Genomic DNA, 11216 nt, shown 5'->3' with positions numbered 1-11216 from the left:
CTTTCCCTTTATAATCCTACGTCACGTTGACATCATAACTCAGAATCAACACCATTTAGTCATGCATGCTATGGATTTTTCACAAATTTAGTCCTTTAAATATGCAAAGAATTTAAAACTTGCAAGTTGAGGGCAAGTAAAAACACTTTTTTTTTTAGCTTTAGAATTTCTTTGTATAATAATTTATATCTCAATTAATCATTATTTAAATGATTATTCTTAATCTAAAACTTGTGATTTAGAATTTCATGACAATTGTTAATTTGTCACTTATTTTTATTCTGAAGTTGAACTTTAGAATTCTGTAATGATTATTAACTATATAATATTTAAATTCATATTATTGACTTGGTAGATGTGCATTAGGAACTATAAAAGTTGCTTAATTAAATAGCAAAAATGGAAAGCATTTTATTATTTTTATATGTGACTATTATTTTGAAAAATAAAAAAAGTGAAACATAAAAAGGTAAATCATTGAAAAGGTACCATCCTAGTTGAATTGTGGGAATCGTGGTTGAGCAACTGCAACGAAAGGTTTGGTAAGGAAGCCAGCATCCTCGCACTCTGCTAAATCAATTTGGTAAAGGCCTGATGGAATCTTCCAGCTAAAGCATTGAAGAAGTCTGGCAAGAGACATTACAGTGAGTGTGGAACCCAATAGGACTCCCGGACATCCACGCCTTCCGGTGCTGAAGGAAAACATATTTAATTCTGGATCGTTGAGATCCATTCTAGCATCATCCATGTCCTTCATGTGGCGCTCAGGCTTGAACTTCAGCGGATCCTCCCAGATTCGAGGATTACGGCTAAGTCCTGGACGGCTGAGGATAACATGGCTACTTTTCGGGATGAAGTAGCCACCAACGACGTTGTCCTGAGTGGATACATGAGGAACATTAAAGGGTGCTAATGGATGGAGCCGCAAGGACTCTTTTACGCAGGCCTTCACATATTTCAGCCTCGGAAGGTCAGATTCTTGAACAAGCCTATCCTTCCCAACCACGGCGTCTAGCTCTTCTGTGGCTTTTTGAAGCATTTCAGGTTGATTTAGCATCTCTGCTAATGCCCATTCCACAGCATTTGATGGATTATCGACTATCGCAAACATTAGTTCCTGTCAAGCATGCATCATAGTAAAGTTAAAAGTGAAAACTAATACTAATCCTTTTTAACCAAATTCAGTAACCAACTGACCGTACAACAACACCATATTTCAAGTTTCATTTTGGTGGTGATTAAGGCTTATTGAGATTCCATCCTTTTCTGAGTTCTGCTAATCAACAAATTTGGGCAAATTATTTTTTAATATTGTCAGAGCGTGGCTGATGATGTCGTCTTAAGTCACCTTTTGTACGTCATTTGATGTGGACATGATTTACCTGAATGTTTCTACAGCTTTGAGTCTGCATGCAAGATTTTAAATTTTGGAGTATGGTCCCTACGATTGATTTTGTACTTAAGTGAAAAGGCACTAGCTGATAAGGTGCTAAAGTTTGATTTACTCCATTTGTTTAAGAAATTTTTTATGTAACCATGCAGCAGGATAGAGGATTCCTTACAGTAATTTGTGCTCTAATCTCCTCAGTTGTTAAGAGGGGTCTGCCGTTGCTATCTTTGAGCCTGATTAGGACATCAAGAAGGTCTTCTTCCTCCTTTTTCACGCCACTCTCCCACATTTTAATCCTTTTTTCAATTTCAGGATCTTGGTGCTTTCGTACGCATGCAATGGCCTCAGTAAGAATCTTTCCGTAGCCATCAAAATAAAAAATCTTCATCCAGGGCATGTAATCGGATACGCTGAATGCATACAAATGAGCAAGGATTTTGAAGAGTCCATTGATATGTTCAACTTCCTCAGCACCTGGTCCTCCGTCTTCCATTCCTTTCCCGAAGAATCTCTTGTTGAAAATCATCTTTCTAGTCACATTTCCGCAGTAGTGTTGCGTAACCAATCTTATGTCCACTAGCCCACCGGTGGCATTGTCCTTGCACTGGTTGTAAACATAATTAACCAAATGATCCGCTTCCTCTGCTCGCTTGCTATGAAGCCATTGGTGTTTAGCAGGTGAGAGCACACTGGAAACGACCATTCTCTTCATTTTCTTGTATTGATCGCCCAAAGGTGAAAGGATTGTCGTCAAGAATCCTTCACTACAAAGTTCCGCAGACATGAAAACAGGTCTGTTGGAGAAAATCGAGTCTTGTCTCTTGCAGAACTCGCGAGCGAGCTCAGGAGAAGTGACAGGAATGATATGAACACCGAAAATGCGGATACATGCAATTTCGGTATTCAAATCATCCATGACTTTGCATATCCATCGATTTGTTGGTCTGTTTCTCAGCATTTGGAAAATGCAACCAAAGAAAGGCTAGGGTTTTGGGCCAGGAGGGAGAGGGAATCGACGGGGTTTGTTATTCTTTAGACAAATAGTTAACCATTTGTCCATCATAAATATCACCAACAAAACCAAAGCCATGAATCCTGAGAAATATGGGATCCATGACATTGAGGTAAATCACAAGCTTGAATCAACACAAAGACCGGAAGTGTAATTCATGACTTGAGACCGTATGAAAGTTCTTAAGAGTTGCTTTGAGCTTTTGGTATATGTGAGGTATTGAATGTCTGCAATTCCCGTTGATGGTTTGTAAAGAGCGCAATTATGCGATCTCTTGTAGGAGAAATTTTGTTGTTAGTATTAGGCATCTATGATTTTGCAGTAGCTCTCCCACGTTGGACTTTTGGATACCATTATTTGTGAATAAAAATTTCAAGTATTATTTAGCTTGGATTATAAAGACAACTTTCTATCACATTTTTATTTTATATATTATTATTCTAAATAATTTTTTTTTTCAAATAATCTTCTATCCTAGCAGACCATATGATTTTTGCAGTACTGCCCCGTGTGGAATAAGGCACTTGGGATCCTCGGTGACATATTTTCTATGCCAATCCAATGTCACCTTTAATATTATGCCAAGTGTCCTATTATTATTTGCACTTTAATTTTTTAATAATTCAAATTGGTTTGGTTTAAAACAAATTTTCTCTACCCTTTAAAACTTTGAATCAAAATTAACCGGCCGGTCTAATTCAAATACCATCACTTTTGAGTTAACCACTCACGATCTGGGGAAAAAGAAAAAGAAAACCTAAGCCAAAGTCTTTCATCGGTGATTCCTTTGAACAAAGCCAAAAAGAGACAAAGTCCCTGGAAGCTTGTGTATCATCTCCACTCAGATGAGGTCCACACTTCAATGACGTTCTCCAGCAAATTCCTCCACCAGCTCCGCCATTCCGCGTGGCATCATCTCCACTGCCGATTGCCTCACCGTCAAAAGCACCAAGGATGTCCTCAATAAGCCCTCCACTGGCAGGGATACCGTGTACTTCATGGCTGATTTGGAGAAGGAGAAAGAAGATTGGATCAACTCCATGGACGCTCAATTGTGCAACGTTCCAGGTCCGTTATTGAATCTGAGGTCATTGATTACGATAGCAGCAGTGTTAGAACCGGCCCAGGAAATAGACAAATCCAAGTTAGGACAAAGTAGGCGGTATAACCGACCATATAATAGATAGGCGGTAGATACCAGCCATATAATAATTAGGCGGTAAAATCGATCATATAAAGACGGATAACAAAGCAAATAAAAGACACAGAAGATTTACGTGGTTCGGTCAAATTGACCTACGTCCACGGGCGAGGAAGGAGCAATACTTCTACTATGAAGAAGAAATACAAAAGACCGTAGGAAAGTGGTTCCTAAGCCAATAGGCACTTACAAAAGAGTTTAGAAAATATTCCTAAACTCAAAACAAGAGAGCCTAAAATATTTGACTGAATGGGCTAGATGACTCAAGAAACTAATAGCCCATATAACTCTCTTGAGTGGTGCACATCAAACGTTCAATGGTCTCTTCTATTTATAGGAATCAAGAGGGAAGCCTTCCGTTTCTGATCTTCGATGTGGGACACAAAATTCTGCCATCCAAGGTCAAGAATTGCGGCTGCGTCTTGACAAATCAACAAATCTCCACCTTGGCATAATTTTAGTTCCACCATCGACAATAGTAAAATTACTCCACCTTCTCCACATAAGTCCCAATGGGCGTAAATCACCAACAATGAACACCAATCAAATCCAAGCACTGCTTGAATTTGTAAACTGGAAGAGGTTTCGTAAACATGTCAGCTGGATTGTCCTTGGTATTGATTTTCTGAATAAGGACCTTTCCTTCAGCAATGATATCCCGAATGAAATGATATTTCACATCAATATGTTTCGTCCTCTCATGATACATCTGATCTTTAGTCAAGTGTATGGCACTTTGACTATCACAGTGAATATCAGTAACACCTTGATATAGACTTAGCTCGCTAAATAAACTCTTCAACCACAAGGTTTCTTTGATTGCCTCGGTCACAGCCATATATTCTGCTTCAGTAGTAGACAAAGCTACGACAGGTTGTAGAGTAGCTTTCCAACTAACAGCACAACCGCCAATGCAAAATACATAGCCTGAAAGTGATCTTCTCCTGTCAAGATCCCCAGCGTAGTCTGAGTCTACAAAACCAACCAAAGTGTTATTATTTCTTCCAAACTCCAAACATGCATTTGAAGTACCTCGCAAGTATCTGAGAATCCACTTCACAGCTTGCCAATGTGCTTTACCAGGGCAAGACATATATCTGCTAACAACACTGACTGCTTGTGCAATATCTGGACGAGTACAAACCATTGCATACATAACACTGCCGACTGCACTGGAATAAGGAACCCGTGCCATATAATCTTCCTCTTCATCTGATTTTGGTGATTGAGCAGCAGATAGCCGAAAATGGCTAGCAAGAGGAGTAGATACTGGTTTAGCATCTTTCATGCCAAAACGCTCCAAAACTTTCTCAAGGTAATTTTTCTGGGTCAAGAACAACTTCCCTACTCCTCGATCTCGCTTGATATCCATGCCAAGAATTTTCTTAGCTGCTCCCAAATCTTTCATTTCAAATTCACTATTTAACTGCAGTTTCAAAGTGTGAATTTCTGACAAATTCTTGGCAGCAATGAGCATGTCATCAACATAAAGCAGCAAATAAATGAAAGAACCATCATTTAACTTCCGGAAGTAAACACAACTATCATACATACTCCTCAAATAACCATGACCCAACATAAAGGAATCAAACCTTTTATACCATTGTCTTGGAGACTGCTTCAATCCATATAAGGATTTCTTCAATAAGCAAACATGGTCTTCCTTACCTTCAATTTCAAAACCCTGGGGTTGTTTCATATAAATTTGTTCTTCAAGTTCGCCATGTAAGAAAGCTGTCTTAACATCAAGCTGCTCTAACTCCAAATCATACATGGCAACTAAAGCAAGTAAAACACGAATAGAGCTATGTTTAACAACAGGTGAAAACACATCATTAAAATCAACACCTTGTACCTGACTATAGCCCTTTGCAACTAATCGTGTTTTATACCTTGCATCTTCAACCCCTGGAATACCTTGCTTTTTCTTGAAAACCCACTTACAACCAACTATTTTCTTATTTGACGGCGGCTTTACAAGAACCCAAGTTTCATTACGATGAAGAGATTCAATTTCTTCATTCATCGCAATCAACCACTTTGCAGAATCATCACAAGAAACTGCTTCTGAATAGGTGGAAGGCTCACCAACTGCATCAGTTTCTTCTGCAACAGATAAAGCATATTCAACTAAATTTGCATATCTTTGTGGTGGTCGAATGTCTCTCCTTTGTCTATCTCTGGCTATGGAATACTCCTCTTCTTCTGAACTATCTTCAACAGTAGATTCAGGTGTATCTACTGGCACTTGTTGAATAGAAGATTTGGACTGAGAAGGACCAGAACTGCCAATATCAAGCTCCACCTGCTTCTGTGTACTATTAGTAGTACAAGGACTAGAAGACTCCTTCTTGGAAGATAACATAGACAATTCATCAAAAGTAACATCTCTACTGATCACAAATTTTGGAGATTTGGGATCAGAACACTATAATCTGTATCCTTTCACCCCAGAAGCATACCCAAGAAAAATGCACTTTTTAGCCCTAGGCTCCAATTTTCCATCATTCACGTGCATGTATGCTGGACATCCAAAAAATTTTAAATTAAAGTAATCAGCAGGAGTACCTGACCAAATTTCCTCAGGAGTTTTGAAATCAAGAGATGTAGAAGGAGAACGGTTAACAATATAACAGGCCATATTGATCGCCTCTGCCCAAAAGTCGTTTGTCAACCCTGCATTGGAGATCATACATCTTGCTCTCTCCAAAAGCGTTATGTTCATACGTTCAGCCACACCATTTTGTTGAGGCGTCATCCTGACGGTGTGATACCGAACAATTCCTTCATTCTTGCAGAATTCATTAAATTCACCTTCACAAAATTCCATGCCATTATCTGCCCTGAGCCGCTTAATGTGTTTTCCTGTTTGCTTCTCAATCAAAACTTTCTATTGCTTGAAAGTTAGGAAAACATCATTTTTATGCTTAAGAAAATATACCCAAACTTTCCTTAAATAATCATCAATGAAAGTCAACATGTACCTGGCACCTCCTTTAGAAGAAGCACGAGAAGGCCCCCAGAGGTCTGAATGAATGTAGTCTAAATTCCTTTTGTCCTGTGAACTGCCGGCAACTGGAAGCTAACTCTCTTTTGCTTTCCAAAAATGCAATGTTCACAGAGTCCCATCTTTCCAATACTTTGACTACCAAGAAGACCTCGTTTGCATAAAATAGATAAGCCCTTCTCGCTCATGTGCCCCAATCTCATGTGCCATAATTTGGTAAAATCAGAATCAGACAAAGTTGATGTAGAAACAGCAGCAGCACCTGTAATAGTAGATCCCTGCAAAATATATAGAGTACCAGATCTGTGTGCCTTCATAACAACAAGAGCTCCTCGAGTGATTTTGAGAACTCCATCTCCACCTGAATACCTGCACCCAATAGACTCAAGAGTGCCCAAAGAGATGAGATTTTTCTTCAAATCTGGAACATGTCTAACATCTGTGAGCGTCCTCACAATACCATCGTACATTTTAATCCGGATTGTGCCTTTGCCAACAACTTTACAAACAGCGTTGTTGCCCATTAAGACAACTCCACCTTCAGTTGATTCATATGTTGAAAACCAGTCCCTATTGGGACACATATGATATGAACAACCCGAATCTAAAATCCACTCATTGTTAGATCTAAAAATATTTTCCGTTGCACAGAAAATGGTTCCATCATTTCATCAGCTGCTATACTAGCTTCAGCGGATTCAGTATTTTTCTCAACAAAATTCCCCTTTTGCTTTTCTTTATTTTTCAATTTAAAGCAATCAGAGATAACATGGCCCTTCTTTTTACAATAATTGCACACCATATTTTTATGTCTGGACTTGGATCTACTTCTATTTTCTGTGTTTCTCTTTTCAGATCTACCCCGAACAAACAAGCCATCGGCTTGACTCCCACTAGTTTCCCCAGTAATGTCCCTATCTATCTGCTCTTTAGATTTTAATGCAGATTTAATTTCCCGATACGAAATTGTTTCCTTTCCATAAATCATAGTATCGCGAAAATGCTTAAAAGACTGGGGAAGGGAACACAAAAGTAATAGGGCTTGATCTTCATCATCAATTTTCGAATCTATATTCCCCAAATTCATAATAATGGAATCAAATTTATAAAGATGGGAGAGTATAGATGTACCTTCAGACATCCGAAGCATGTACAAACTCTGCTTCAAATATAGCCGATTCTCGACTGTCTTCTTCATATACAAGGCTTTCAATTTATCCCACATAGCCTTGGCCGAAGTCTCCGTTGCTACCTCACGCAATACCTCATCGGAGAGATTTAAGATTATGCTGGATCTGGCCTTCTTATCCATATCGGTGAAATCCGCATCCTTTACATCTTCTGGTTTGTTCTCGATTCCGTGAATCGCTAGATCAACTCCGTCTTGAACAAGAATGGCCTCCATCTTGAGCTGCCACATTCCGAAGTTGATATTCCTGTCGAATTTCTCGACAACCGTCTTTGTTATCGTCATTGTTGCCACAAAATCAGTAACTTAAAATTTGTCTCAAAAAAATTGGCCAAACAAATATGCAAGTCTCGTGAGCGGGCCCCACAGGGTGAGCGGGCCCCACGGGATGAAAGGACCCACAAGGTGAGCGGGTCCCACGGATAAACGGACCCCACAGGATGAGTGGGCCCCACAGGATGGACGGACCCCACCAGATGAACGTACCCCACCAGATGAACCTGTCTTGCAAAATATAATAACCAGCTCTGATACCAGTTTGTTAGGACCGGCCCAGGAAATAGACAAATCCAAGTTAGGACAAAGTAGGCGGTATAACCGACCATATAATAGATAGGCGGTAAAACCGACCATATAAAGACGGATAACAAAGCAAATAAAAGACACAGAAGATTTACGTGGTTCGGTCAAATTGACCTACGTCCACGGGCGAGGGAGGAGCAATATTTCTACTATGAAGAAGAAATACAAAAGACCGTAGGAAAGTGGTTCCTAAGCCAATAGGCACTTACAAAAGAGTTTAGAAAATATTCCTAAACTCAAAACAAGAGAGCCTAAAATATTTGACTGAATGGGCTAGATGACTCAAGAAGCTAATAGCCCATATAACTCTCTTGAGTGGTGCACATCAAACGTTCAATGGCCTCTTCTATTTATAGGAATCAAGAGGGAAGCCTTCCGTTTCTGATCTTCGATGTGGGATGCAAAATTCTGCCATCCAAGGTCAAGAATTGCGGCTGCGTCTTGACAAATCAACAAGCAGGGCTTAATTTCCCCCTTTCCAATGTAATTTTGGCTTTGCCCTTCTACTTGAGTTTTAATCGCTTATTTGGCTATATCCCGACAAAGTTAGCTGATGCTCCAATTCTTGAAGTTCTAGACGTCCGAAACAACTCACTCTCTGGAAATGTTCCTAATGGTAATCTTATTCACCCAATTTTATACTAGGGACATACATTTCTTGTAGTCCATGAAAATATGTTTACTTCGAACTCTAAGGGAAGGGGAGCAAATGCTGGCTGAAAAATATTTTACTGGTTCAAAGCTATTTATGAAAATTTTTGTACAATCAGATTTTTAACTTATGGGTGACGGACGTCACTGTGAGCTTTTAATGGTGGATGCAGCTTTGAAGCGATTGATTGGAGGATTTCAATACGAGAACAACCCAGGTTTATGTGGACCTGGTTTTTCATCTTTGAGGACTTGCACTGCTTCAGATCACCCGAATCCAAGTAGACCTAAAACTCATGGTGGTGGCTCAACTGGTCTGTCGACAAGAGACATTCCAGAGACAGCTGATCTAAGATTTAACTGCAGTGACACTCATTGCTCAAAATCGTCTAAAGCCTCGCAGGCTTCTGTCATTGTTGGAGTACTTGTGGTTTGTATTATTGTGTTAGTTATCGGAATTCTAAGTTTCTCACACTATCATCGCAAACAAAAACTTGAGAACGCATCGGATGTACAAGAAAGCCGCCTGCCTACTGATCATGCCAAGGGTGTTCAGAGGAAGAATGGTTCTCCCCTTATCAGCCTTGAATATGCCAGTGGGTGGGATCCACTCGCGGAGGGTCAACATTTTGGTGATGTCTCCCAAGAGTTTATGCAGAACTTCAGGTTTAATCTGGAAGAGGTGGAATCACCTACTAGGTACTTTGCTGAGAAAAACTTATTGAGTAAAGGCAACTTCTATGCTACTTATAGAGAAGGCCTAAGATATGGATCAGTTGTTACTGTTAAAAGCATTTCAAAAACTTGCTGCAAGTCAGAGGAATTAGCATTCTTAAAGGGACTGAACATACTAACCTCGTTGAGGCATGAGAATGTGGTCCGTCTAAGAGGCTTCTGGTCCGTCTTCTGGTATGACAACTGGACAGGGTCAAGTACATTATATCTTCGAGCGAATGTGCAGGATCATTTGTCCTTCCATGACTTTATTGTGTGCGGGACATGGGATAGCCACTTGTTGTCTCATGTCCTTCCGCCTGATTTAGTCCAGACCGTGGTGGGCATGCCGATCCCCTGTATTCCTTCGGTGCACAGGATGGTATGGACAGCGTCATCTTCTGGGAGTTTCTCATTATCTTCGGCCCTCCAAGAGGTGCGACAGGCTAACCCTCATCCTTCATGTTCAGTCAGGTTTGGCATCCGCACATCCCTTTAAAAATTTCCTTCTTCATGATGCGTTTGTTGCGGGGACGGTTGCCTTTGGATGATATTTTAACCCGGTATTGTGTTCACTTACCGTCTAAATGCTTTTGCTGTTTGGAGCCTAGCGTTGAAACGCTACAGCATGTATTCATGTTGGGTGATGTCACAAAGGCAGTTTGGAAGTTTTTTGGGCCTCTCAGATCTCTCTCTGGTCTTAATTTGGCACAAGAGCATTTAACCGTACAGTTGGTCAATTGGTGGTACAAGTCTAGTAAGTCCGCGAGGATAAAATTTGTCTTTCGGCTCCTACCTGTATTTGTGTGTTAGAATTTGTGGAAGACGAGGAATTCAGCAGTGTTTGAAGGGATTATCAAGGATGTCCGATTTATTTGTCGAGCTATTATTCAAAACTTGAAAGACGCATACTGGATGAAATTTGGGGAATTACAATAGGTCGCATCTTGGCCCCAATTCTTGGGTTTGGTGGAGCAACGCCCTGATGTGGTTAAGTTTCATCTGGTTCATTGGCAGGCTCCACGGCTGTCAATGTTTAAACTTAACATAGATGAGTGCTCCAAAGGAAACCCGGGGTTGAGTGGTGGTGGGGGGATTCTTAGGGATGGCTCAGGGAAGTTCATCTTCGCTTTCGCTGGTTGTTTTCATGTTTCTACTAGCTTGCAGGCCAAGGCCAAAGCGTTAGTGCTTGGGCTGAGTTTATGTGCCCAGAGGAATTTTTTACAGCAATTGGTGGTTGAGTCGGATTCGCTAGTGCTAATAAAGATTCTGAGGAACGATTACCAATGCCCATGGACGATTAGTTATGAGATTGAGCAGTGTTGCGAGTTCTCTCAGAGGAGTATACAGTTCAAGCATTGCTATCGCGAGGCCAATAAGGTTGCGGATGTTCTAGCCAATGTGGGGTGTGCCTTGGTTTGAATCGGTATGTATTTATGAACATTTCAGGGACTTACCAGGTGTAGTTAG

The 11216-nt window shown here is 40.4% G+C and overlaps 1 pseudogene; it reads right to left on the bottom strand.

The window, feature by feature from the left end:
* Positions 1-493: 493 nt before the first annotated feature.
* LOC113781201 lies at positions 494-2561 on the bottom strand (annotated as a pseudogene).
* Positions 2562-11216: the final 8655 nt, after the last annotated feature.

Source organism: Coffea eugenioides, chromosome 8 (assembly GCF_003713205.1).
Source record: "Coffea eugenioides isolate CCC68of chromosome 8, Ceug_1.0, whole genome shotgun sequence".
Taxonomy (NCBI): domain Eukaryota; kingdom Viridiplantae; phylum Streptophyta; class Magnoliopsida; order Gentianales; family Rubiaceae; genus Coffea; species Coffea eugenioides.
This window is presented reverse-complemented; position numbering and strand designations above follow the sequence as displayed.